General features: G+C 46.6%; 1 protein-coding gene across 4 annotated transcripts in view; it reads left to right on the top strand.

Annotated features, from left to right (window-relative positions):
- The window catches only part of BMPR1A (bone morphogenetic protein receptor type 1A), a 113,883-nt gene that overhangs the window by 6,268 nt on the left and 82,802 nt on the right, over window positions 1-24,813 (top strand). Inside the window, exon 1 of one of the 4 annotated variants that reach the window (XM_075610530.1) lies at window positions 19,961-20,120. The exons of 2 other annotated variants lie outside the window; for them this stretch is intronic. The gene's annotated coding sequence lies outside the window, so the exon portion shown is untranslated. Of the gene's footprint in view, window positions 1-19,960; window positions 20,141-24,813 lie in introns of those variants that run through there. One more of the 4 variants, XM_075610529.1, reaches the window with a different exon arrangement.

The following is a 24,813-nucleotide window of genomic DNA, read 5'->3' as shown; positions in this document are numbered from 1 at the left end:
TCAGAGGTTCATGTGCATAGTTAATGACAGATATTTTTCTATGTATTCAGTGGCTAAAAAGTGCTTTTTCTTCACGATCCCTGAATGAACTTGGTACTAAGGGAGAAGAACTTTAATTATACTCCAAAGCTGAATAATGCCAATATTTTAAAGTAGACAAAACTCTACTTACAAGGTCAGTGAGTGAATAATTAGTCCCTTGGTTCCCTCCACTAGCTAATTTGAAATACGATTAACTTTTCACATAGAAATCTTACCAGTTTGGTGGAATGTACATTTTTGTGTTCTGTCAAGTGCCAGTTTAACAGATCATAAAGTCACTTGGCAGGAATTGTAATAATAATTCTGTCCCTGACACCTGTAGTTACCACAAACACATGTTAAGATAAGCAGAGTAAAACATGTAGGTGCAGTCTGTCCTATATATTAAAATAATTATTTTTCGTTGTAATCAGAGTCTTTCTTTTTATCCACCAACCTATCTACATATGTCGGTTTTTGATCAAGGTTCTTTCCCCCTCAGCAGTAATAGTTGTATGAGGCCTGTGCAAAATATCTAAGAAAAAAATATCCTCCCCTCCGAAAAAAAAAAAAAAATACAGGTTACGTTTCCCGATAACTGGGCCCAATAAATGCCTTCTGTTTTAATAGTTGATGGTTTTGGTTTTGTAATAAAGCATCATTGGGTGATTACAGTGCTCAGAGTTCACATTTTTCCACCTTTCAAAAGCATAACTTTTTGTCTATCGAACATTATTTATTTTAACAAGCCTTTGAGGTTTAACATCTGTTTTTAATGTCACAGCAAATCTCTGTGTGTTTTATTCTGCACATGCAACAGTTTCCAATGATTGGGCCTCAATAGAATTATACTTGAGGTACTTGGTAGCCTTTCTGCTGTAGTCATTGACCCTGCATTGCTGGGGAGACCCTCCGGTCACTTTAGGGAGTAATAGGTCAAACATTCTTTCTTAAAATGCATGAGTCTGCTAGATTGCAATGTAATTAACTCAAATTAGAAAATCAAATTTTCTGTTCTTTTTATAGCACTTTTGTCTCCTTTGAAGTAGTAAAATGTGTGCAAGATTGAAGCCAGTTGTTCAAATACGATGCACTTACTATATATAATAATGTGTTTAATAATCTGACAACATTGTTGCAAGAATGTTTTGTAGCCATATGTTTAAATACAGATGTTATGTGCAGTTCCCCTACTCTATTGCCACATTTTTAGATGATGCAGTCATTGAACAATTACTATTTGTTTAAAAGTTATTAGGAGACCATAATGATTGCTACTTTTCTCTTCTTCCTGTCATGCTGTGTAACCCTTAATCATTGTTACGCAGGGTGCAGTAGAAAAAAAAAATCTGTGAACTGCTGTTTAGTCTTCTTACAGTAGGTGCCATCCTCTATCTCAGGGGTACCCAACTGCAGTCCTCAAGGGCCACCAACAGGTCAGGTTTTCATGATATCCATGCTTCATTCGTTAACTTTTGCCATCTGTGTTCAAGCAGGGATATCATGAAAACCGGACCAGTTGGTGGACCTTGAGGACTGGCGTTGCCTACCCCTGATCTATCTCATGTATGTTCATAGAGGATGGCACTTTATCCATAACAGTGTGTGTGTGTGCGTGTGTCTGCGTGCGTGTGTCTGCGTGCGTGCGTCTGCGTCTATATCTCACATAATAAAGCTGCTGGAGGATTTCACAATGCAGAAAGTTAATCTGATGAATGAGCCTAAGTAAAGGCAATTTGTAACTAGGGAAGAATTGCCTAGACATGGGGGCTCAACTTTTAAAAGAAGGCAGATGTCTTTGTTATGCCTAACCATGCACATTTAAAGTGTAAAATGAAGAAACCCTGCTTTTTCTCTCAAATTACTTTCAAACAACTGTGCATATTGGTGTAATGCCTAGCAAGATATAATGTTTGCAAATGTTTACTATGGGTTTTGTCTGTGATTATGAATGTTACCTTTATTCTGCAGGGTTTTCAAAGCCTCCATTTAATGGAATATGTTTGCAATTTGGTAAATTTAGTTTTTTTTTGTCTGGTTAGCCATTTTAGCAGTGGTTGGACGACTATCAAGATTGCACCATGGAAAATGATAGTTACCTCATGAAAGAATCAGGACTAATATTATGGACAAGTAAATGGGCAAACTAATTTTTGTTGTCTAAATGCATTGGTAGCCCATCATATATGATCACTTCATATAATCTTCACTTTTCTGCTTAAAATACTTCAACACCTATTGTATTTGCAATGAAATGGATGAACTCTTGATTAGAAACATATTTAATTTTTCAATGCTAAGCCTATAAAACTAATGGTTAAGAGGGAGATAAGACTGCTGCAATGATTCCAAAGTTTCATTTATTTAGGCTTATTCTTCCAGATTGTCTTGGTAAATTTATGATGGTGAATTTGAGTTTCAACAAAAACAATCTAAATCCATATTTTGAAGTCGTGGGAACAATGCTGGGTGATTTGACAGTGGTATGTATTATTGGGAATCAGATGAAAAAGAAACGTTATGGACCATTTGTTAAAGGAAATACAACGTTGACCATTTAAAAAGACAAACAGTATGTACAGTTGTCCAATTCCTAATCCATCACAATACTTTTGTGTACTATTTCCACTACAACACAACTCTGGAGAATATGCCTGCTTTGGGCTTCATTATTTGGTGTTGCATATCATTGGTTACATATATCTTGGTTATTTACACAAATTGACTCCACCTAAGTGTTCTGCAACTCCTTAGTTGTGAGTTACGTTTTAAAATGTCACAGGATAGAGTGTTACACAGCTAAGTGCTTTATATTTACTTCTACTCCATTCATTGCTCACTTGGGCTGCACCTTTCAAGCATGTGTGATGTGGGAGGAAACCTCTGTGTGGAATCCTGGAAGATTAACTAGCTGTGATAACATCTGGAAAAACAAGTTGGTTATAACAAATGCTCTGATGCATTTCTGTGTATGTCAGGGGTTCCCAGGAGCGTTGTAAACACGATACAAATGTTTCTTAGCCAAATGGTATCAACATTTCCTGTCCCAGACATCTTTAACTTGCATTTACTGTTATTCGAGATTGGAATCGACCTTTTGTATAGTAAAACCTTCCCTCACTTTCAATATGACCTGCATTTGGTCATTTAGCATTTGTTTCTAAGAGATAATGGGGAAGGACATGGTTGCAGACCTGTCGGAGACGGGAATGTGCTCACAAGTGATATTTTTTATTTACGGGAGACCCCTGCTTCAACTATATATGTATATGTAATGTAATTCGCAAAAAAAAAAATCCACCCCCTTGGATTGCCTCTTTAATGTAAGTTAAAAACAAGGAGAGTGCATTGTTGCACAGCAGTGCCAATGTGTGATATAAACATATGTTAGAGGCCAAATGACTATTAAAGCTGGCACCAGGGACTCCATAAAATAGCCCCTCCCTCGCCCTCCCCAAATCATTGAACCTGAAGTTAGAGTAATATTGTTTTATTGCTGTGCCACCAATTTAAACATTACGCAGATTATATTGAAAATAATTGCAGCTGGCACCATGTCGGTATGCTGGGTATGAGTGACTATAACTTTCCATTGTACAAAGAACCTGGCAGAATAGTCTCCAGTGCTGATTAATTTGCTGCTTATAGAGTATAGAATCCTTGACATCTGCAAAGTGTTTCATGCTGGGTGTTTTTCTGGAACAGGATATCTGACTGCACGTGGTTTCTGAAAGAGCACAGGAAATTTTATTCTGCCGCATGATGGTAATAACCCCATTAGATAATGTGTGTCTGTAACCGAAATGGACTGATATATTAATACTGCGTGTCCTAATGAGAAGAATGCGGACTTGAATGAAAAGTAAAATGCTTGCCAGAGCTCACAGTGAACAATTCCAAAGTAGTATGAAACTTCAGGTACCTTTTTTATTAGTTTAGTAATGGTCTGCTGGTTACAATCTGGGCACTGTAGGTAAGATAATCTTCGTCAGAAATTCCTGAAAGTTCTAAATCTCAGCTGACCCCACTTGATGCCATATAATACCCGCACTGTTAAACCTTCTGAAGAGAATGTTTGGTCACTCCCATCTAGTTAATTTAAATTCAGATGTTTTATCGATCATTATCTCACTGTGTAATAATGGCATTGTTAATGCTCTCCAAAAAAGACATAATGTTCTTTAGTTTAACTGTACGTTCTTTGACGTTAATATATACTAAAAACTGCAATTTTGCCCACAAATGTTTGTTTTATCTAATGAGAAATGTGTGCATATAATAAGCTGTTAGTCTGATGGTTACCACCTATAAAATGGGGGTGTCTTCTCAATATTTGGGGCAGAATCGCCTACCTTTGAAATTTTCACACAAACACAACATACGGGGATATACTTATTAATACCGTATATTTATTAAGTCTCCCAGCTGCAAAACTGGTGTAGATAACTGTCCCATATTTATTAATAGAAAGTAATTACAGTAATTGGTAAAAAGCATAGTATGTTCAGCTCCAGGGCCACTCTGGTTTCCGAGATACTTGCTGGTGTTGTTGACGGAGTTCTCCCAGGGAATTAAAATGACCGTCCAGTAGGAAACAGCAATGGATGGTGATGCCGCTTCCTTTAGGCCTGTGGGACGCTTGAGATTTGGGGCCATATTGGACATCTGAAAGGGGGAGGGGGAAATGGCAGTAACTACAGTGGTACATATCTATGGAACTGGGGGTCCCCTGAGCGCTGAAAATAATGTGGCTCAGTTCTGGAGGATCCCCGAGTTCCGTTGCTTTATTTTCAGGCGATACTGCTGCTTTAAATCGGTAGTACTTTTGGCTTTGATCTGGTACTGTTGTTACAGCCACAACACCTGGATAAGTGATCCCTCTCCCCCACCCCCCACACCCCTCTCCCGAATTGTCACATACCAGGAGAGGTGAGCCCCAAAAAAGTTACATTGGTTCACTCTCTAGCTTAGGAGTGGCCAACTCCAGTCCTCAAGGGCCACCAACAGGTCAGGCTTTACGAATATCCCTGCTTCAGCACAGGTGGCACAATCAGTGGCTTAGTCGACTGAACCACTGATTGAGCCACCTGTGCTGAAGCTGGGGTATCCCTAATACCTGACTATTGGTGGCCCATGAAGACTGGAAGTGGCCACCTCTACTCACTCTATCTACTAGTCTATTCTCCGCAATATCCAAATGGGAATGTTTTGCAGGAGAGAGAACACTACGATATAGACTGTGACTGTAAGGGTGACCTGCAAACTCTCCTCATATTACTATTGTTTTGTGGGTAAAGGCTGAAATATTTAGCAACACTCTGCATCACAACACACTTTGGTTTTTAGAGTTTGGATTTACATCACTTATCGTTGTGTTTCACTGATCTCTCCCCGCCCCCCCAGCAGATATTTATTTGATTTGTTTCCCAGGTTTAGGCTTGGAACACATCACATTTATTTATTCACAGCTTCTCGAAGAAGCAAGACAATTGTGTTCACAGTAGAAATGTAAAAAAAATGCATGTTTCTCTCTTTTTTTTTTGCCGTTTATTTCTGACTCCTTCATTCAGGAGGGCTCAACTCCAGCCCTCAATCTCCCTCCCCCCAACGGGATGGGTTTTCAGGATGTCCCAGCTTCAGCACAGGTGGCTCATCAATCAGGCTGTTGAAGACATAAGGCCTCGGGCATGGTCAGCGCTGAGGCGTGCTGGTGCTTACCACTGAGCCCCTACAGCCGCAATGAGAGCGGCTTTAGTAGGGACTCGCCTACGCTTCCGGAAGCGTAGGTCTTATACAAAATTTAGATTTGGCGTTCTCCGGAGCGCAGGGCCGGTCACGTGAGCGGTTCGCCCAATGAGGGCGAACCAGCTCCGTGACGTCACTGGCCCGCCCCTTCGACGCCCCCGGACAGCACGTGGTTTAAGGCCAGGGAAAGCACTCGCTTTCCCTCAGCCTCAGCACGCAATCAGGAACCATGGACGTAGCCTAAGCTACTTATTGAGCCACCTGTGCTGAAGCAGGGATACCCTGAAATCCTGTCCTGTTGGGGGGGGGGGGGGGGCTTCTTGAGGACTGGAGTTGAGCACCCAAGCCTCAGAGCCACAGTTGGATGGGAGACAGTGTGACTTTTTCTCCAGGCTGATCTGCTAGGCCATTTCTTTCACTTTTTTTTTTTTTTTTTTAAGAGCTCGAATTTCTTGCTAAATGTGGCTGAGGAAGGGAGGGGGTGAAGAGATCAGGTTACACATTCTGCAGTCCCAGAGTTTGCAACTACACTTCAAGGCTGGAGCCGTGTTGGCTAGGATGAAATGTGCAATCACTGCATTAGTTAAAGCCCTCACCCCACCTTGGAGAGGGGAGGAACAAGGGGAGATCTTGGAAAAGCTGTCGTTTTCATGTAACCAAAAAGGGTTTCTTTACATTTTGTGCTGGCTGGGACACTTCTGTATCACACTAGAATCTAATAATAATGTTTTAAGATGACATTTGTTTTTTTTTGCTTTGCGGTGTTGTATTAAAACCTTTTTAATGCTAGCTGGGGCCAGTAGTTGTCTATACAAGGATGGCCAACTCCCAGTTCTCAAGGGCCACCAACGTGTCAGGTTTTCTGGATATCCCTGCTTCAGCACAGGTTGCTCAGTCTTCGACTGAACCACTGATTGAGCCATCTGTGCTGTAGCAGAGATATCCTCAACCTGACCTGTTAGTGGCCCTTGAGGACTGGAGTTGGCCACTCCTGTTATAGGACAAGCTTTCAAGAGTTCTGCTTTATTCCTTGGGTTAAGCAATACATGGCTATTTCTGTTTAGTGCAGATGCAAATATTTTCTTGCACTTTACATAAGCCTACACTTTATTTATTTTTGTTTACTGACCAAAAAATAACTTTACTGGTACTTTTGGGCATCAGGTCTCCTTATCTTTTCACTTCTATGTAATGCACATATTCCTGTATTTGATAGTAAAAGGCAGCACACATAAATACTTGATTGTCAAAGGATCCGACACACACTTGAAACAAGAGGTAACTTTCAATGTATCTTTCCTCGTATTGAACAGCCCTTCCGAGGATACACTGAAACTAAGGACTGTAAAGACCTGTGTAGTCGGTTAGATCAGCGTTGCGCAAACTTTGGGGCGCAATATTTTTTTTTGGGGTGCGGTATTTACAGAGGCCCTGCCCCACGCTGAGAGCGCGAGGCCTCTGTAATTTACTTGCTCGGTTTCAGTCCTCGTGTCTCCATGGAAAGGCGGCAACATTTTATGTCAAATTTAGAGGTGCGATTCTTCCTAGGACCAAAGTGCACTTATTCCACTGGCATGTTTAATGGGCCTCATCTGGGTGATCGACAACTTTTTTTTTTTTTTTTTTAACTCAAATCTGAGACCTGTAAGTTTTTTCAATGTATTTTGTGAAAGTTAGGCACGGGAGGACTTTCCCCTAGCTGCTGCTCTCTTTTGGTGCGATGTCTCTGTGTGACCGGGAAGTGCTTGTACAGCCAGTCCCACCTCTTATCTTTATGTCTCTGATAAGGACAAGGTGGGATATGGGTAAAGAAAACACATTGGGGAAAAATGTGTCATTCAGAGGCCTCTAAGACATTTAAACTGGCTGATACGGAGATTGCACCTTTTAACCCTTTGAGTGCTGGGTGTGCTGCGGGGCCAGTGTGCACCCGAGGTCATGTGACCGCTCTGACACGGATGACGGAACAGGAGGGGAGGGACATTCCCCTTCCGTCCGCCATCATTGCAGATCGCGTCGGCTGCGATCTCCCCTGAGAAAATGAGCTGTTTTGTTTTGTTACAAAGTCATGAGGTCCCCCAGGGTGCCAGAAGCCATCCTCGGGTCACTTAAAGGGTTAAAGTAGCTGATGTGCTTGAGTTCAGCAGACCTGGAAGAAAGGGAAATTAATTTCAACAGGATGCAAATAAGTTGCTATTAATTTAAGGGTGATTTTGAATCTTTCATAAGAGCCAATTACACTTAAGTTTGAAAATCTTCTCTTTTTTTTTTTTTCTTCACCTGCCGTGTGTGACCGGCCCTATGAATTGCACAGCGCTGCAGACCAATTCAGGTGAAAAAAAGCTTGGAAAATAATCTTGGGTTGTTGCAGGAATTGTGTGCACATTTGTAGCCTCTGCTTACACAGGCAGCCAGGGGTGGGGAAAGTAGACAAGTTTTAAATAAACAACTGTTAACAACTGTTAAGAGCTTGTAATAGTGAAATAAAACAGACCCTCTTGATTTAAGTGCAAGAATAAATTGCATTGAGTGCCCTTTTTTCATGTTTTTTTTGTGTTGAACACCTCAAGCCTTCTTTCTCACTGAAGATTTTAGTGGGGAAGTTTCCCCCCCACACCTCCCCCCCCAAAAAATAGCTGTCTTTTTACATTTTTCTTAGAAGCCACTTTTATTTTTCTGTTTCTAAGAAATACTGACGTTTTCAAATTGATATTGTATTTAAACATTTATTTTTATTATAGTACTCTTAAAAATCAAACCGCTCTGTAAGGCGTGCGTCTGCTACAGAGACGACTTGTGGCTTGGGGGAGGCGCAATGCGGAGACGTGCCCGTGACGTCACGTGAGCAGTTTGCCCTCATTGGATGAACTGCACACGTGACCCGACTGTCTATGGCCTGCCTCTTAGAAGCGTTGCCTTTTTGTTCACACCGCGTGGTTGCACTTAGGCGTGTAATATAGTGCGCGCGTCAATTAGAATTGGCTGTGTCCAGGCCTGGCATTCTATACTTCAGCCGCATGCACGGCAGTGAGCGGAGGCGCGGCAGATCACAGCAAATACATGAAAATTTATATTTTTGCGCTTCTGCCGCGCCATGTGACACTGCCAAGCCAACTACAGTGTGGCTATCACTCTGACGTCTATAGCTGCGCACACCACCGCTTACAAGAGGGGAGCGCAAACATTTCTCCCTGCGCCCCCTGCCGGCAGTTCCCCTCTCTCTGCGCCCCCCCCCCTCTTACCTTTGCCTTGGCGGCGGCATCATGACGTCACAGTGTCATTTGACACCGCGTTGCCATGGCGACATGTAAGAAGCCGCCAGAGCCAAGGTAAGTTAAGTTTACAGAGGCCTTCGCTGCTCCCCCGGCACTTAATTTCCGTTCCTCGGGAAGCGCACGGGGCCTCTGTAAACCCTGCGCCAAGTGCATGCGCAGCGCCGGGGGCGCACCCCCACGCGCACCAGCGCCTACTATATAACAAGCCTCAGCATGGACGTGGCCTAAAACAGAGTTGGTCATTTATACTAGAGTATTGCTGCAGAATTAACTCCTTTTACTAGCGGAGTACCTTTCTGTTGCTGCTTCAATATGTTGCTAAGCGGGACTGCAGTTTTAAACATAGATGTAATGTGTAGTGGTATCCGAGGGGGGGGATTATGCTAATTTTAAATCAACAAAATACCATGCTGCTAATCTCTTAACCAGTGGAAGATTGTTTATAGGTTAAAGCATTTTCTTACTTTAGCCTGCTGATAACCTACCAGGATTTAGCATGAATCTACAGATAGTCATGTTGCATTGTGACAAAGAAAAACGTTGCTAAGCTTCTAATTCCAGCAGAAACACACAGTTAACTCTCTGGTGTGAACCTTTTAGGGCAGTTCATTTGCAGAAGCTCTGTTTTTTTTTTTTTGTTTAAAATGGTTTATCCAAGGCAGCAATTATGTTCTCTCCACTTTTCTGTCATGTTGTTTTTCCAAGTCCTCCTAATTTAGAACAGGTAAATAAATAGTTATTTTTACATAATGCTGACTGAGAATGGGGAATCTGTGTTCTAAACAATATTGGTGCTGTTGGCAGAAACAAATTAATAATGTACTGCAGCATTTAAAGTGCTTTACAATCCTACTTCAGAGGCACTAATTTTTTTTTTTTTTTAAATTCCCAACCAGGCTACAATATCACTATTTTCCTTTTAAGCCACTTCAACCACTGTGAGGTATTCGTGCAATTGCCTCTACATCAGGTACTTAAAAGATGATGGATTATATTCCTTGGCCTTAGAATCCCAATCTTGCCCAAACTCATACTGGGTGACTGTGCCTAGGATATTTCCCAAGGATTTGTGCATTCAAGACCTTAACTCTTTTCCTATGATATGCAACGTCATCAACAGATGGCTTGGGTTAATAATCAGGCTCTTGGTGAAATGAAAAATATGTTGCCGGTAACTACTAGGGCGCGTTGACACCACTCATGACACAACCAGTTGACAGTGTCCTCTCTAGTCCTCAAGGGTCACCAACAGGTCAGGTTTTAAGGATATCTTTGCTTCAGCACAGGTAGCTCAGTCTTAAATTAGATTAAAAGCTCTACAGGGCAAGGAGTAATTGTGCGTATGCTCAGTGCTTTTGATGGCCACACTTATACAAATGAGTTATGGTTCATTTCATGCTTCGCTTGCACATGTACGTCAGAGCCATTATTGCACGATTGCTACAGATAGTCCCCTACTAGTCCCCAACTAAGGAATCACAACATAATGCTTACATGTGTTTTAAAATTACTATTTTAACCACCCTTCCAATTCAAACAGTGCTATTATATTTTGATGACTGACCTTGTTACTTGGTTTAAGTACATCTTAAGAATTAGTCCAAGCTGCTGTTCCTACTCCCTACCCCCCCCCTCCCATAATATGTGCATCAATACAATCCCCACAATGGTAAGTAATTAGCTAAGTTGCTGATCGATCCGTTCTCCTGTGATCAAACGGTGAAGATTTGGCTCAGGAATTCACTAAATGTTAGTCAGTACAGCAGAAGAGAACCCAAGATGCAAAGTTCTGTGGGGAAGATCATGTGACCAGCCAGTCACTAGATACAGTTGGGCCACTGCTAGAAAGCGGACTACAAGTATTTTCTCATCGTACAGAACTGATTTATTTAAAAACAAACACATGTAGGATATTGCTTAGTCTGCAGCTTTTAAGCAGTAGTAAATATTGTTATTGCAGCATCCTGATACAGCCATTTACAGTAGCAGTCCCCCTTAAAATAAAAACCCAAGATCCCCATAACCTTCGGCTTAGGCCACTATTCTCCTTCAAGCCTCGGACATAATCAAGAGGGTTAACCAGCCAATCGATAACACAAATCTTGGACGTCATAGCAACATTTTCTTTATTGATTTGACTTGCCAGGAATTAAGTTAATGTCTCGGGTAAAACCAGGACCAGTGCTTTATAACTCAAGATTGGTCTCTGCAACTGAGAGATTGCCGCACTATACTTTTCCTCCTTCAGAACACGCTGCGTGTTGTAGATTCTCTGGAATGTGTTATTGCTTTTTATGGTAAATCTAATTTTGCTATAAAGCTGGTAAACATATCAAATAATTGATCCGCTTGTTAAGGTGGGAAAGATGTCCACTTAAACTCATATTGGTGCCATAGCAAAAGGGACAAAGCTCAGCCACTGGGAGTGAAGAGGTTTTTAACAAGGCCTTGCAGTAAAAAAATAAATAAACTGTTTTACATACCATTTTATGAAGTAAAAAAAATAAAAAATAAATGTTTGTGCAGTGTTCACTTCCTTACTTTTTTCAGGGCTCGCACTGGATTAATCCCTGAAGAACTTCAAAAGCAGTATGTAGATTTGCCATATGCCATCCAATACTCTGATGACAGTGGAGATGATCCCTCCCCTTTCTCCCAGAGTTACGAGCAGTAGTTGACATCACATGCACAAAGCCCTGCTTTCTACAAGTGAACCAGGATGGCGAAGTGCCATAGTGCCGATAACCCTAACTGGATTCATATGTTTTTTTTTATTTTTGGCTGTTATGCCACAATAAAGTTTTCTTATTTTGACACATTGCTCCAGCCCTTCTGTGCAAAGCTGTGCACATCCCCTTCTCTTTTCTCCTGCATCTAACTGGACTCAACCTTCTTTTTTATTTTATTTTTTATATCATTATTGAAATCCTTGCTCTCTGCCACAGATTGATAGTGGAGAGTTAAGGTGTGCGTGTGACCTCACTTACTGCTTGGAATCTGGGAAGGTTGTCACTAAGTAGAAACACCTTTTAGAGTTACATACTTCTCAACTGCTTAGACGTGCAACTATAAGAATATAATAGTATAAAAAATATGTGCAAGACTGGAAAAAATTACAACTTGTACCTCATTTTTCATAGTCGTCTTGTGGCAATTCTAGTGCATAAACATCACAAGATTAATCACAGGAAACAATGTACAATATTTTGTTTTCAGTCTGATTTTGAATTTTTGTGATCGACCATGTGTTCTTTTCATGCAATATTCTTGCTCCAGTTTTGCAGCCTTTAGACTTTTGTTATTTAACCCCAGAGATGTCTTTGGTGGGATTCTACAATTAATTCTTTCTGTTTACATAGTCCATTCTTCTACAACCTTCTATGTGACTCTTATTTGTTTTAAAGGGATAGTGGAATTGTTTTAGTATGTTCTTAAAGCTTTGCCTTTTAAAAAATAATTACATTATTAAATATAATTATTAAATGCACTGTATGTGGTGGTAATCATCAAAACGAAGTGTTACTTTTCAATTGTCGGTAGTTTCTTTAAATTGAGAAAACCATACAAATTAATGCTTTGTGAGTCTTCTACAGAATGGGAGTGAGTTATGTTATGTAATTTTGCTTTGTTGTTGCATTTGTTAATTTAGTTATTTATAAAATGTTTTACAGGAAGAATACATTGAGTTACCTCTCGTTTTCAAGTATGTCCTGGGCACAGAGTTAAGATTACAAATAATACATTGTTACAAATACAGTTACATAAGTGAACAGGGTATCTACTATCTACTATATATTTCTGAAAGCACTGTATGTCTGCGTCCCTAGCGGCAATCTCATTGGTCCCTTGGCCCGCCCGCCCCCGCACACCTCTCATTGGGCTCACACACACCACCCCCTTGGCCCGCCCCCCACACCTCTCATTGGCCTGAGGCGGAGTGACGGGCCAAAGGTCCAAAAAATAAATAAAAAAACACACACACACACACCTCTGTCCTCTCCCCCCCCATCACACTCACCTCCCCCCCTCCCCGGTGCTCACCTCCCTCCCGCTCCACTCCCTCCCCGGCGGGGGGACACGCGCCCACCTAAGACGCGCCCGGAAGCCGCTCCACTCCCTCCCGCTCCACTCCCGCACTCACCTCCCTCCCGCTCCACTCCCGCACTCACCTCCCTCCCGCTCCACTCCCGCACTCACCTCCCTCCTGCTCCACTCCCGCACTCACCTCCCTCCCGCTCCACTCCCGCACTCACCTCCCTCCCGCTCCACTCCCGCACTCACCTCCCTCCCGCACTCACCTCCCTACCGCTCCACTCCCTCCCGCTCCACACCACTCCCTCCCGCTCCACACCACTCCCTCCCGCTACACACCGCTCCACTCCCGCACTCACCTCCCGCTCCACTCCCTTGCACTCCCGCTCCACTCACCTCCCTCCCGCTACACACCACTCCCTCCCGCTACACACCACTCCCTCCCGCTCCACTCCCGCACTCACCTCCCGCTCCACTCCCGCACTCACCTCCCTCCCGCTCCACTCACCTCCCTCCCGCTACACACCACTCCCTCCCGCTCCATTCCCTCCCCGGCGGGGGAACAGGCAGGCTGCCAAGCGGCGCGTAAGATGGCGGACCCCCTTCCTCCCTCGCGCTCCATTCCCTCGCGCTCCATTCCCTCGCGCTCCATTCCCTCCCGCTCCACTCCCTCCCGCTCCATTCCCTCGCGCTCCATTCCCTCCAGCTCCACTCACCTCCCTCCCGCTCCATTCCCTCCCCGGCAGGGGAACAAGCTGCCACGCGGCGCGTAAGATGGCGGACCCCCTTCCTCCCTCGCGGCACCGAGTGAGAAGATGGCGGTGGCCGAAAGTACAGGTAGGTGTCGCGTGTGTCGCTCCCCCACCTCCCCCCCACCTGCCGCCGCACGGAACTGAGAAAGGGCGCATCACGGGACTGAGACGTGTGTGTGTGACTTTGTGTGTGTGTGACTTTGTGTGTGTGTCTGTGACTGTGTGTGTGTCTGTGTGTAAGTGTGTGTGACACTGCCCCCCCTCCTGTACACAGCCCCCCCTCCTGTCCACTGCCCCCCCCTCCTGTACACAGCCCCCCCTTCCTGTCCACTGCCCCTCCTCCTGTCCACTGCCCCCCTCTCCTGTCCACTGCCCCCCCTCTCCTGTCCACTGCCCCCCTCTCCTGTCCACTGCCCCCCCTCTCCTGTCCACTGCCCCCCCCTCCTGTCCACTGTCCCCCCTCCTGTCCACTGTCCCCCCTCCTGTCCACTGTCCCCCCTCCTGTCCACTGTCCCCCCTCCTGTCCACTGCCCCCCCTCCTGTCCACTGCCCCCCTCCTGTCCACTGCCCCCCCCTCCTGTCCACTGCCCCCCCCTCCTGTCCACTGCCCCCCCTCCTGTCCACTGCCCCCCCTCCTGTCCACTGCCCCCCCTCCTGTCCACTGCCCCCCTTCCTGTCCACTGTCCCCCCCCCTCCTGTCCACTGTCCCCCCCCCTCCTGTCCACTGTCCCCCCCCCTCCTGTCCACTGTCCCACCCCTCCTGTCCACTGTCCCACCACTCCTGTCCACTGTCCGTCCGTCCCCCTCCTGTCCACTGTCCGTCCCCCCCCTCCTGTCCACTGTCCGTCCCCCCCCTCCTGTCTATTGTCCGTCCCCCCTCCTGTCTACTGTCCATCCCCCCCCTCCTGTCTACTGTCCCCCCTCCTGTCCACTGTTCGTCCCCCCCCTCCTATCCACTGTTCGTCCCCCCCCTCCTGTCCACTGTTCGTCCCTCCCCTCTGGGGAGAACGGAGAAAGAGGGAGAGAGAAGGGAGCGGGAAATTTAACTCACGGGCAACGCCGGGTCTCTCTCCAACTCACCTCTCCCCCTCGGCGCTCCAACTCACCTCTCTCCCTCCCCGCCGGCGCTCCAACTCACCTCCCTCCCCGGCGGGGGAACAGACAGCCTGCCTCGCGTCGCCTAAGATGGCGGCGCCCGGAAGGACCCCCTTCCTCCCTCACGGCGCCGAGTGAGAAGATGGCGGCGCCCGGAAGTACAGGTAGGTGTCGCGTGTGTGTCGCTCCCCCATTTCCACCCCCCCACTTCTTTCCCCCCCACCTCCCAGAGCACGCTCTCTACGGCTCAACATCCCCGAGGAGCAGGAGGAGGGCGGCAGGGAGTTAATACCTCCTTTGTGCCACCGGGAGTCGGCGGAGGCCACGGGGGGGGGGGGGAGAGAACCAGTGGCAGCCCAAGGAGCACGGCATGCTGCCAGGTGAGGAAATGCAGGGGGAGGAATCCATGCCTTTGACGCCCCCCCCTGCCTTTGATGCCCCCCCCCCTGCCTTTGACAACCCTCCCCCTGCTTTTGACAACCCTGCCTTTGACGGCCCCCCCCTGCCTTTGACGCCCCCCCTGCCTTTGACGCCCCCCCCCCCCCTGCCTCCGGCCAATGCCGGGTATACACACGCACACCTCTCCTCCTCCCCATCACACTCCCCTCCCCGGCGCTCACTCCCCCTGCCTTTCACGCCCCGCCTCCGGCCAACGCCGAGTATACACACACACACACACACTGACTGACACACGTACTGATGCACGCACACAACCCCTGGCAGGCACACGCACACAACCCCTGACAGCCACATGCACACACACCCTGACGCACGCACACACACTGACTGACTCACACACACACACACACACACACACACACACACACACACACACACACTTACTGACACACACATTGACTGACACACACACACTGACTGACTCACACACACACACACACACTGACTGACACACACACACACACACACACACACACACACACACTGACTGACACACACTGACTGACACACACTGACTGACACACACTGACTGACACACACTGACTGACTGACTGACTGACTGACTGACACACACACACACACACACACTGACTGACACACACACACACTGACTGACACACACACACTGACTGACTGACTGACACACACACACACTGACTGACACACACACACTGACTGACACACACACACTGACTGACACACACACACACTGACTGACACACACTGACTGACACACACACACACTGACTGACACACACTGACTGACACACACTGACTGACACACACACTGACTGACTGACACACACACTGACTGACTGACACACACACTGACTGACTGACACACACACTGACTGATTGACACACTGACTGACTGACACACTGACTGACTGACACACTGACTGACTGACACACTGACTGACACACACACTGACTGACTGACACACACACTGACTGACGCGCGCACACACTAACTGACTGCGCACACACACTGACTGCGCACACACACACTGACTGCGCACACACACACTGACTGCGCACACACACACTGACTGCGCACACACACACTGACTGCGCACACACACACTGACTGCGCACACACACACTGACTGCGCACACACACACCGACTGACACACACACCGACTGACGCGCGCGCACACACCCCCACACACTGACTGACGCACGCACACACACAGACTGACGCACGCACACACACACACACACTGACTGAGGCACACACACACGCACACACTGACTGTGTGTGCGTCAGTCACTCAGTCTGTGTGTGTTTGTGTTTCTGCGTCAGACTCACTGACGCGCGCGCACACACACTGAGAGAGGGGGGAAGAGAGAGAGAGGAGCGGGAACATTACATCCCGGGCAACGCCGGGTCTCTCAGCTAGTACATTATATACAAGACATAGCATGCACTGTTAGAGATAATATATATTATAGACGTATGCCGCAGTTACAGACCAGGTTAAAATGTGAAGACCGCTTTGGTTTTGAAAGAACTTAGACTGGTGATGGCTGTGAGAGTCTCCGGTATGGTTGCAGAGGCCCCCCCTCTTCTCAAAGGCATTTAATGCCGGGGGATCGCGTGAGGCCTCTGCAACTCTAAACTTACCTGGATGACGTATCGCCATGACGCGTCACGCGACCTGTCGCCATGGCAACACAGCATCAAATGATGCCGTGGGGTCACTGAGTGACATCACTTGACGCCAGAATACAAGGTAGGGAGGGGCCACGAGCACCGCGGAGAGCAGGCGGGTTGGGGGAGGCGGGTGGTTTTGCAGTGCTAATGCAGTGCTAATAGTTTGCACACCACTGATATAGATGATACTGCAGACATGTGGAAAAAGGTTTTTGATGAGATAAAAGTGTAACTTTGTGGTCTAAATTCCAAGCGTTACATCTGGCGCAAGCCCAATACTGCACACCACCCAGTCAACATCATCCCAACTGTTGGACACGGTGGTGGCAACATCATATTATGGGGGTTCTTCTCTTCAGCATGGACTGGGATGCTTGTCAGGGTAGAGGGGAGAATGGATGGTACAAAGTACAGGAGAATCCTTGAGGAAAACTTGTTTGTCAGCCAAGACTATGAAACGGGAGGATATTCACATTTCAGCATGACAATGATCCGAAGCACAAAGCCAAAACCGTACTGGAGTGCTGGAACAAGAAGAGAATTAATGTTATTGCGTGGCCCAGTCAATGTGCCGACTTGAATCCAATTGAACATTTATTGCGAGATTGTACATTGCAGCCCATCGAAGATCCCCATCTAACTTATCAGAACTTGGTCAATTTTCCCGTTAAGAATGGGCAAAAATGTCACCATCCTATTGTGCAAAGCTAGTAGAGACTGCTCTAAAAAGACTTGCAGCAGTAATTTCTGCAAAGGGGCTTCTAACAAGTACTGACTTAAGGAGCTGAATACTTATGCAACCATCAACATTTCATTTTTTACATTTTCTTTGCTGATATTTAGTTTCCTCTTCAAAAGTATTTAGTTTAACCAATACATCTTTGAATAAAAAAAGCTAGTTTGAAAAACTGTATACATTATTTCTAGTTCAATAAAATGTGACATTATTGGTAGGGGATGAACACTTCTGCAAACGTGTGCAGCTCATTTGCTTGCTCAAGGAGTGCTAGACTAATTCCTTACCTGCTGCACCACAGCATTGGTGTGATGTCACAGACTCTATAAATATACTTACCTTCTGCAGCACAGGGCAATAAAGCATTGAATGTTTAAAAACAGAACTGAGATGTTTTTAAATCGGGAGCCACGTTTAGGCCGCGTTATTAGCGGATCCGCGTTGTAGCTGATCGCGCTATAACGTGTGTGTGTGTGTGTGTGTGTGTGTGTATTATAAGATAGATATATATATAGAGAGAGATAGATATAGCACAGTGGGGACCGAAATGTTGTCAATAAATTGAACTTTTTTGCATATAGTAGTGCTTGCCACTTCCCCCCCCCCCTTTTCTGTATCTTTTTGGACAGTATGCACCCTCCCTTTATTTTTAATTTTTTGTACGTGCCCTGTTTCTGATTTTATTTATTTATCTATATCTATTTATCCTATTAATCTCTAATCACTGCTTTCTTTAGGCCCTTATTCAGAATGCTGCTTCCTGTTGCTGGAGAATAAATTTGCGCCATTCAAGTTCATGCAAATTAAATCTCCAGCATGGGTGGGAGTCTCACAGAATATTGAACGGGTGTTTCTTCCAAAAAGCTGGAGAATCATTTGGTACTATTCCTAGAACCGTTTAATTTCCATTTTGTTGGTGATACCCCAGCGATGATTAAAATGTTTACTGTCTATTTCTTGTCTCTTTTTTTAAAAAAATTTGGTAAGAATGCTCTTTATAAAAAAAAAAAAAAATCTACTTTCAATTTTGTTTTTCCTCTTCCCATGTTTTTGTGAACCTGGTATTTCTGTAACATCAGAATTAAATTAACCTTAATGAAATGTTATTTAGCAATGAGTAACTCTTATTCCTGTGACATAAGGAAGAAAAAACTCCCCCAACTAAAATGCAAATTTCCCAAACATATGTCTGGCTGGGTTAAGGATTTCCTTGAAAGGAATCCGTTTATGTTTTTGCCTCCCACATAATGTGTCAGCGACTGCTTTTCCATTTGTTGTTTCTGCTCAGGAGTTTGAATTTCATTAGATCTGTTCCTTATGTGTTGACAATCGTGACCATGTCTTTGTAATTTACTGTCTTTATCTGAGGTAGACTCGGCAGAGATCACAAGAGGCCTCTCTGTATAAATATTTGCACATGCGGAGTGAATTAAATGGGGGAACAAGCCACGTTGTGCCTTGGCTTACATATTCTGTAGAACAGCGGAGGCCTTTCCAGGGCTGCAGGGGTTAAAGATCTCTGGTGACTGAGAATATGATCTTCTATGTTCCTTTTCAGTGCAAATCTGCTTTGTGCTTCTGTGTTGGAAAATAATTTTATAGAAAGTCTTGTATACCGGGGGCGCAGCAGTTCTAGTGGTCCCGCGGTCTCCCTCAAGGCATTTAAATTGAAAGCCAGGGGACCGCGCTGGGCCTCTATAACACTCTTGCCTTACTATCCAGCGACGCGTCGCCTTGGTAACCAGACAGCAAATGACGCTGCGGAGTGATGTCACATGACCCCGCACATAATTTGACGCAGGGGGAGGGCGGGTCGTGAGCTGCAGAGGAGAGCTGGCAGGGGTGTGCACGGGGAAATGTTTGCACACCACTGATCTATAAGATACATTATCTCGGCCTCTTGATTTCACAAATCATGATGGTTACTCAAGGTGGATGCGTTAAAGGTTGATTGGAGATTTATGACATATAATTGCCATGTTATCTGCCGCGAAAAAAGCTGTCTTAATGAACATAATGCAAAAACAAGTGTAACCCCCCTGTCTATCAGCACAGGACATGGCCCTTTTAAAAATTACATTCCACTGGACCATGTGACTGTGCTTAGCCAGTGGAATGACAGTTGGTGACAGTTGGAAAGGGAGCTGAGGCAGTTTGTTTTGAAATGCAGAGGCTGCTACAGAACACTCTGTAAGTGCCTGACCGATCCATGGAGTGAGGAGACTGGTGGATTTTGTGGGCCAGTACAAAGTGCAGTGACGCCTCGGGGAGCCCTGCAATAGCTAAGAGGAGAAATATCAGGATTTAACTGCCAGAGGAAATACCGAGATCCCCCTGCATTGGAGCACAGGTTATGTTTTCAAATTAACTGTAAGGCCTCGTCCAGGGTGACGCTGAGCAGGCTTGCGCTGTCCGTGATGAAACACATTGCTGCAATGTGTGTGGCCAGCGTGAGCGAGCGCCTACACATGCACGGCGCTTAGCTGCTTGCAGAGGCAAGCAAATTTGATTATGCCGCTCACGTGACATCATGGCCGCGCCCTCCCGCGCACGCAACTAGCTGGCCATAAATTGCCCGGCCCAGAAGAGCGCGTGCTGTCACCGCGCACGAGCGCCAGCGCGCTCGCTCCGCTCTTTGCGTGGCCGCAGCCTTAGAAGCAGCAGCGTGCATCTGTTTAAATCCAGAGCTCCAACGAAAGGTTATTGTACAATAGTCTGAGGTAAAGTAAAGAGTGGTTACATTGGAGGTGCTGCTGAGACTTTTACATTAAGGGGGACACAAGCTGAGGGATATCTACTGATACTGTCCATCGAAAAAAGTGATGCAGCCATTTTGTGTAGTGCACAAGGTTTTTCTGTCACCATGAGTGCCACCATTTTAACTGACTGGTGCTCCAGGGTGGGATTAGACCGTGATGAGGTCTTTTTTGTAACGAATCCCTGACACTGTGGATGATGTAGCTATTATTGGGGTGCTTGAAACAGTGCAAGTGGGGGAAGAATCTGGATAAAAGAAAGTGTTACATTATGATGATTTTTTTTTTGTTATATTCTATGTATGCTCTGAAGTTATTGACCCACAGACCGTACCCGGGATAGATGCTACAACTGTGTGGACTAGAATTACTCAATATAGTCCCGCTGTTGCAGTTCATGACCTACCCACTAACCAAGACTCTAGACGAACTTGTCAGTGAGATGGGTGCAGCCACCCCAAAACCCTTGAACATAATTTCTGCCCCTTCCTCCGAGGCAAGCGGTGGGACAAGTACTAGACAGTCATGAAACCCATCAGTGAGAATAGCCCCACCAACGACTAAGGCTATTCTCCGGGGTGAAGCCTATCCCTGTAGGGGAGGATGATTTTGAAAATTGGATGGACAACGCTACCCAAATGGTGCTGTGACTCGGATACCTGTTTGGACCAAAGGGAGTGAACATCAGAGACGTGGGATATGTTGCATGTATTTCCCTTTAACCGAGAAGTCAGAAATACAGAGCCAGATGTAAATCTGCTATACCGGCACGCGGGACGATAAGCAGGGTGGCGTAAGGTACCGCTAGGTAGTGTCTGAGGGGTGCCTGATCCGCAGGTGCCATGAACCTCTGCTGGAGGAGCTGCCAGGATACTACTAGTTGTTGATGCACAGGGAGCCACAGGAGTACTTATAATAGACTGTGATCATGTATAGCATGCTGGAAGGAGTTCTGCCTAGTCTGGGGTATATTGATGCTCAGCTAGTCAGCTACCATGTGTTGCAGCAGTTCCTGGAGAGCGGGTGTCTGCCAAAGTCAAGGAGACCGCGCAGTAGCACATTTTATTAGGTTTAAAATGGTGGTTCCCTTGCAAGGGAACGCACCTCATGGGCTGTTACACAAAATTGCGGTTCCACCGAAACTGGAGACGGCGTGTGCAGTTTGTAAAATAATTGCATGGCTTTTTCTTTGCACAGTTCTGCAAGCGCTTGGCGTGAAAGCTGGAGCCTCGCCCACCTGCTGTGAGAGCCAGAGTTACACCCTACTGCAGTGTGCCCCTACTCTAAACTCCACCATAGGGATGGGCACTGTAACAACCAATCCAAAGAGACCGTCTACACTGGGGGAGGAGCCGAATGTGAGCTGCCACACCCTCAGCTCTTCGGAGCCAGCAAGGAGCAAAGAGCTACCAAATCAGTTCTCTTGTTCTTGCTTACCTAGCCAAGTCTGATCATGGCCTGCTGTAACTTCTCGCACTACAGGCTGCCAGGAGGCTTTCTAGTAGTGGAGGTGGAAGGGAAGCACTATCTGAAGTGCATCTGCCTGAGATGCGACGTTAGTCTGACCGCTACCTGCTCTAGATGGGGGGCATCCTTCCTCAAGCTGGCGCTGAAGCGGCCTACCGTCATTTGCGGCCAGGGAGGCGGCTGACACGCAGATCAGTGCGGCAAGACGACTACTTAGATGGAGGTTCCAGTGGGCCCATGTGCCCTAGCGGACGCTCCAGGGGGCCCTGGTTCCTGAGCCAGAACTGACCCAAGACCAACTGGGTAAGGTGATTGCTCTGGGTGAGGAGGGGCCGCTGCCGTTGGCACAGGAGCTGGAACGGTACCTGCTAATAGCCGCCAACAGTGAGATGCTCCGGGACCTTTCCCCAGTGGAGGTTTCCCTGCCCTCATAAGGTAAGAGTGGCAGTCGAGCATCTGTGGTGATGCGCCTGCCGGCGTGTACACCTGTCGACGCTGCGAAGGATAATCTTACTTGTGGTTCTGAGCGACGGAGTCCGTTATCCACGTCGACATTATGCAAAGCGATGGTGCGACCTGAGTGGCGGATGAGCATCCCGGATGTGGCGGCTCCCAGCGGCGTGGCAGACGTATCCGCAGCGTATCCAGAGAGTCCAGGGGTTCCAGCAAGTCAGCGGAGCAGTGAGAACAATCCACCTTCTTTCCTGCAGGACCCGATGGAGGCTTCCGGCAAAGAGGTACTGCCCGGTGCCTTCTCCTACGCGGAGGACTGCGTCACTCTTCGGCAGAGACAGGATGTTGACGCACTTCCGGTGCGGGACCTCGATCTCTACACCGATGCCGTGAAACTAGATGACAATGATGACATCATCGAGCCGAGTGCCGGGGCGGACAAGGTGATACTCGCTCGGTGAGTACACACTTATCTAAGACCAACATGGACAGGCACCAGGACCATGTGATGGACCGGGGTCGCAAGTAACCTGGTCGACCCCAACATTGCTGCAATATATGTGGTGACTGGTAAGGGCAGGGCCAAGACGGTGGACTCTGACAAAGACATTAAAACCCTAAGGCCCTAGCACCTGCCACTATTGCTTCCTCACAAATGCTTGCGAGGTCCAAGGACTCTTAAGAAATGGGCCCGTAGCCGCAAGAAGACACACAAACCATCACAGGACTGGTGCGATTTAAGACTTTGATCTCTACTCTGAGAAAGATGAGACTGCCGAGAGTGTAGTTTCTGTTGGGGGAAGTCCACAGTTTCCTGCAAATCAAGAGATTTTGGGGGTATATTCTAAAGTTACTTCTGGTTCTGAGACGGCACAGGCTGTGCCTGTAGGATAAACAATGCCGTGGTGGGATCCCATGTGTCAGAGGTATGTCCCATACATGCACAGTACTAGGTTCCTGCTTATTAATGGGACCTAGTAGAGAATTGGTGGGTAGAGGGGAAGTTCTCCCCAGAGGAGACTGCCAAAGCCACGAGGAGGAGGGAACAGGAGATAAGATTGGGTATTGCACAGCCAAAGGGGCTAGTGCTCAATTTCTACTAGCAGCCTGCTCAATAACCACTGTTCTAGGTATTACCAGGACAGGCTGAGGGCCGTAAGCTCACTAAAATCAGCCAGGTTGAACGTCTAATAGTCTAAAGATTTAGTCTATCCCATGGGTTTGAAATACCCTTACGGCCCTGAACACATCATGAGGGAGATAGAGAACAGGGAGAAGTGGCTGGAGGATGTCATCAGAGATTATCTAACAACCAAGTGTAGGAGTGCAGTCTATCACACAGAGGAACGAATTTCATACCTCATGGGGGTATGGAAGGTGGGGCGCTCTATATACATGCACACGGTAGAGTACCAGTTCGAGCGGCACCCCAAGAGTGTGTTCTCAGTGACTGTACCTGATCTAGCGGTTACACTTGTTAAAAAGCCTGACCCGTACCATTACTACTAGTGGGTAGCAAGGTTCTCCATGTTGGGAGTGACCCATCGGTCATGGCTATTGAACAGCAAAATGTATGTGATTACATATATCTAGCTAATATATCAACTGTATACCAAATGTTGTTGGTAATAATATTGTGTATTGTTCCAGATTAACAGCGGAAGGATGGTACTCCGAATTTGGTTCCAAGTGAAGGCATTGGATTTTCCACCAGAGGGAGAGTGTAGCCATGTCTGGTTTTAGCTACCTGTCAGCCCTCCCTAACATGCAAGCCGTGGTAAAAGTGCAGGCAGTGTCAGGACCAATAATCCTGGGTTTTCCCCAGAGTAAACAGCTGCCTTGAGTGACAGGGGAGGAGGCGGGCTAAGGTCTGTGTTCTGCCCAATACTGGGCTCAGACCTTGGACCTTCCCCAATAGTACTTAAGGGGTTGCACACCTAAATTTAGGCAGTGTATCTTCCCTTGAGAGAGACAGGTACTCACTCACACAGAGGTGTATCGAGTATTGGCATCTGCTGCCCCCCCCCCCTTGGGGAGGGAGGAGTGATACCATAGCCCTTACTCTATTAGAGAGTCAGGTAAGAGCAAGTACTGCCCTTGGTGCCCTTGGCCAGTGGTGGATTTCCAGAGACCATCCTGAAGTTGGAAACCTATTTGACTGTGCTGAAGCAGATACAAGTTGTGTTGCTGTGTATGCAGAGGGACAATAAAGTGTTCCAGTTAACTATACTCCTGCCTGCTGTGCAATCTATCTGGGGGAGTGGAAGTAAGTTCTCCTGCAGGGATTGTCTCCACATCCCTTGGGACTGCAGCAGATGGAGGCGCTGTACCATGTGAGATTAATGTAGCCCTTGGACCCCCCCCCCC

This window comes from Ascaphus truei, chromosome 8, assembly GCF_040206685.1.
Source record: "Ascaphus truei isolate aAscTru1 chromosome 8, aAscTru1.hap1, whole genome shotgun sequence".
NCBI classification, from domain to species: domain Eukaryota; kingdom Metazoa; phylum Chordata; class Amphibia; order Anura; family Ascaphidae; genus Ascaphus; species Ascaphus truei.
This window is presented reverse-complemented; position numbering and strand designations above follow the sequence as displayed.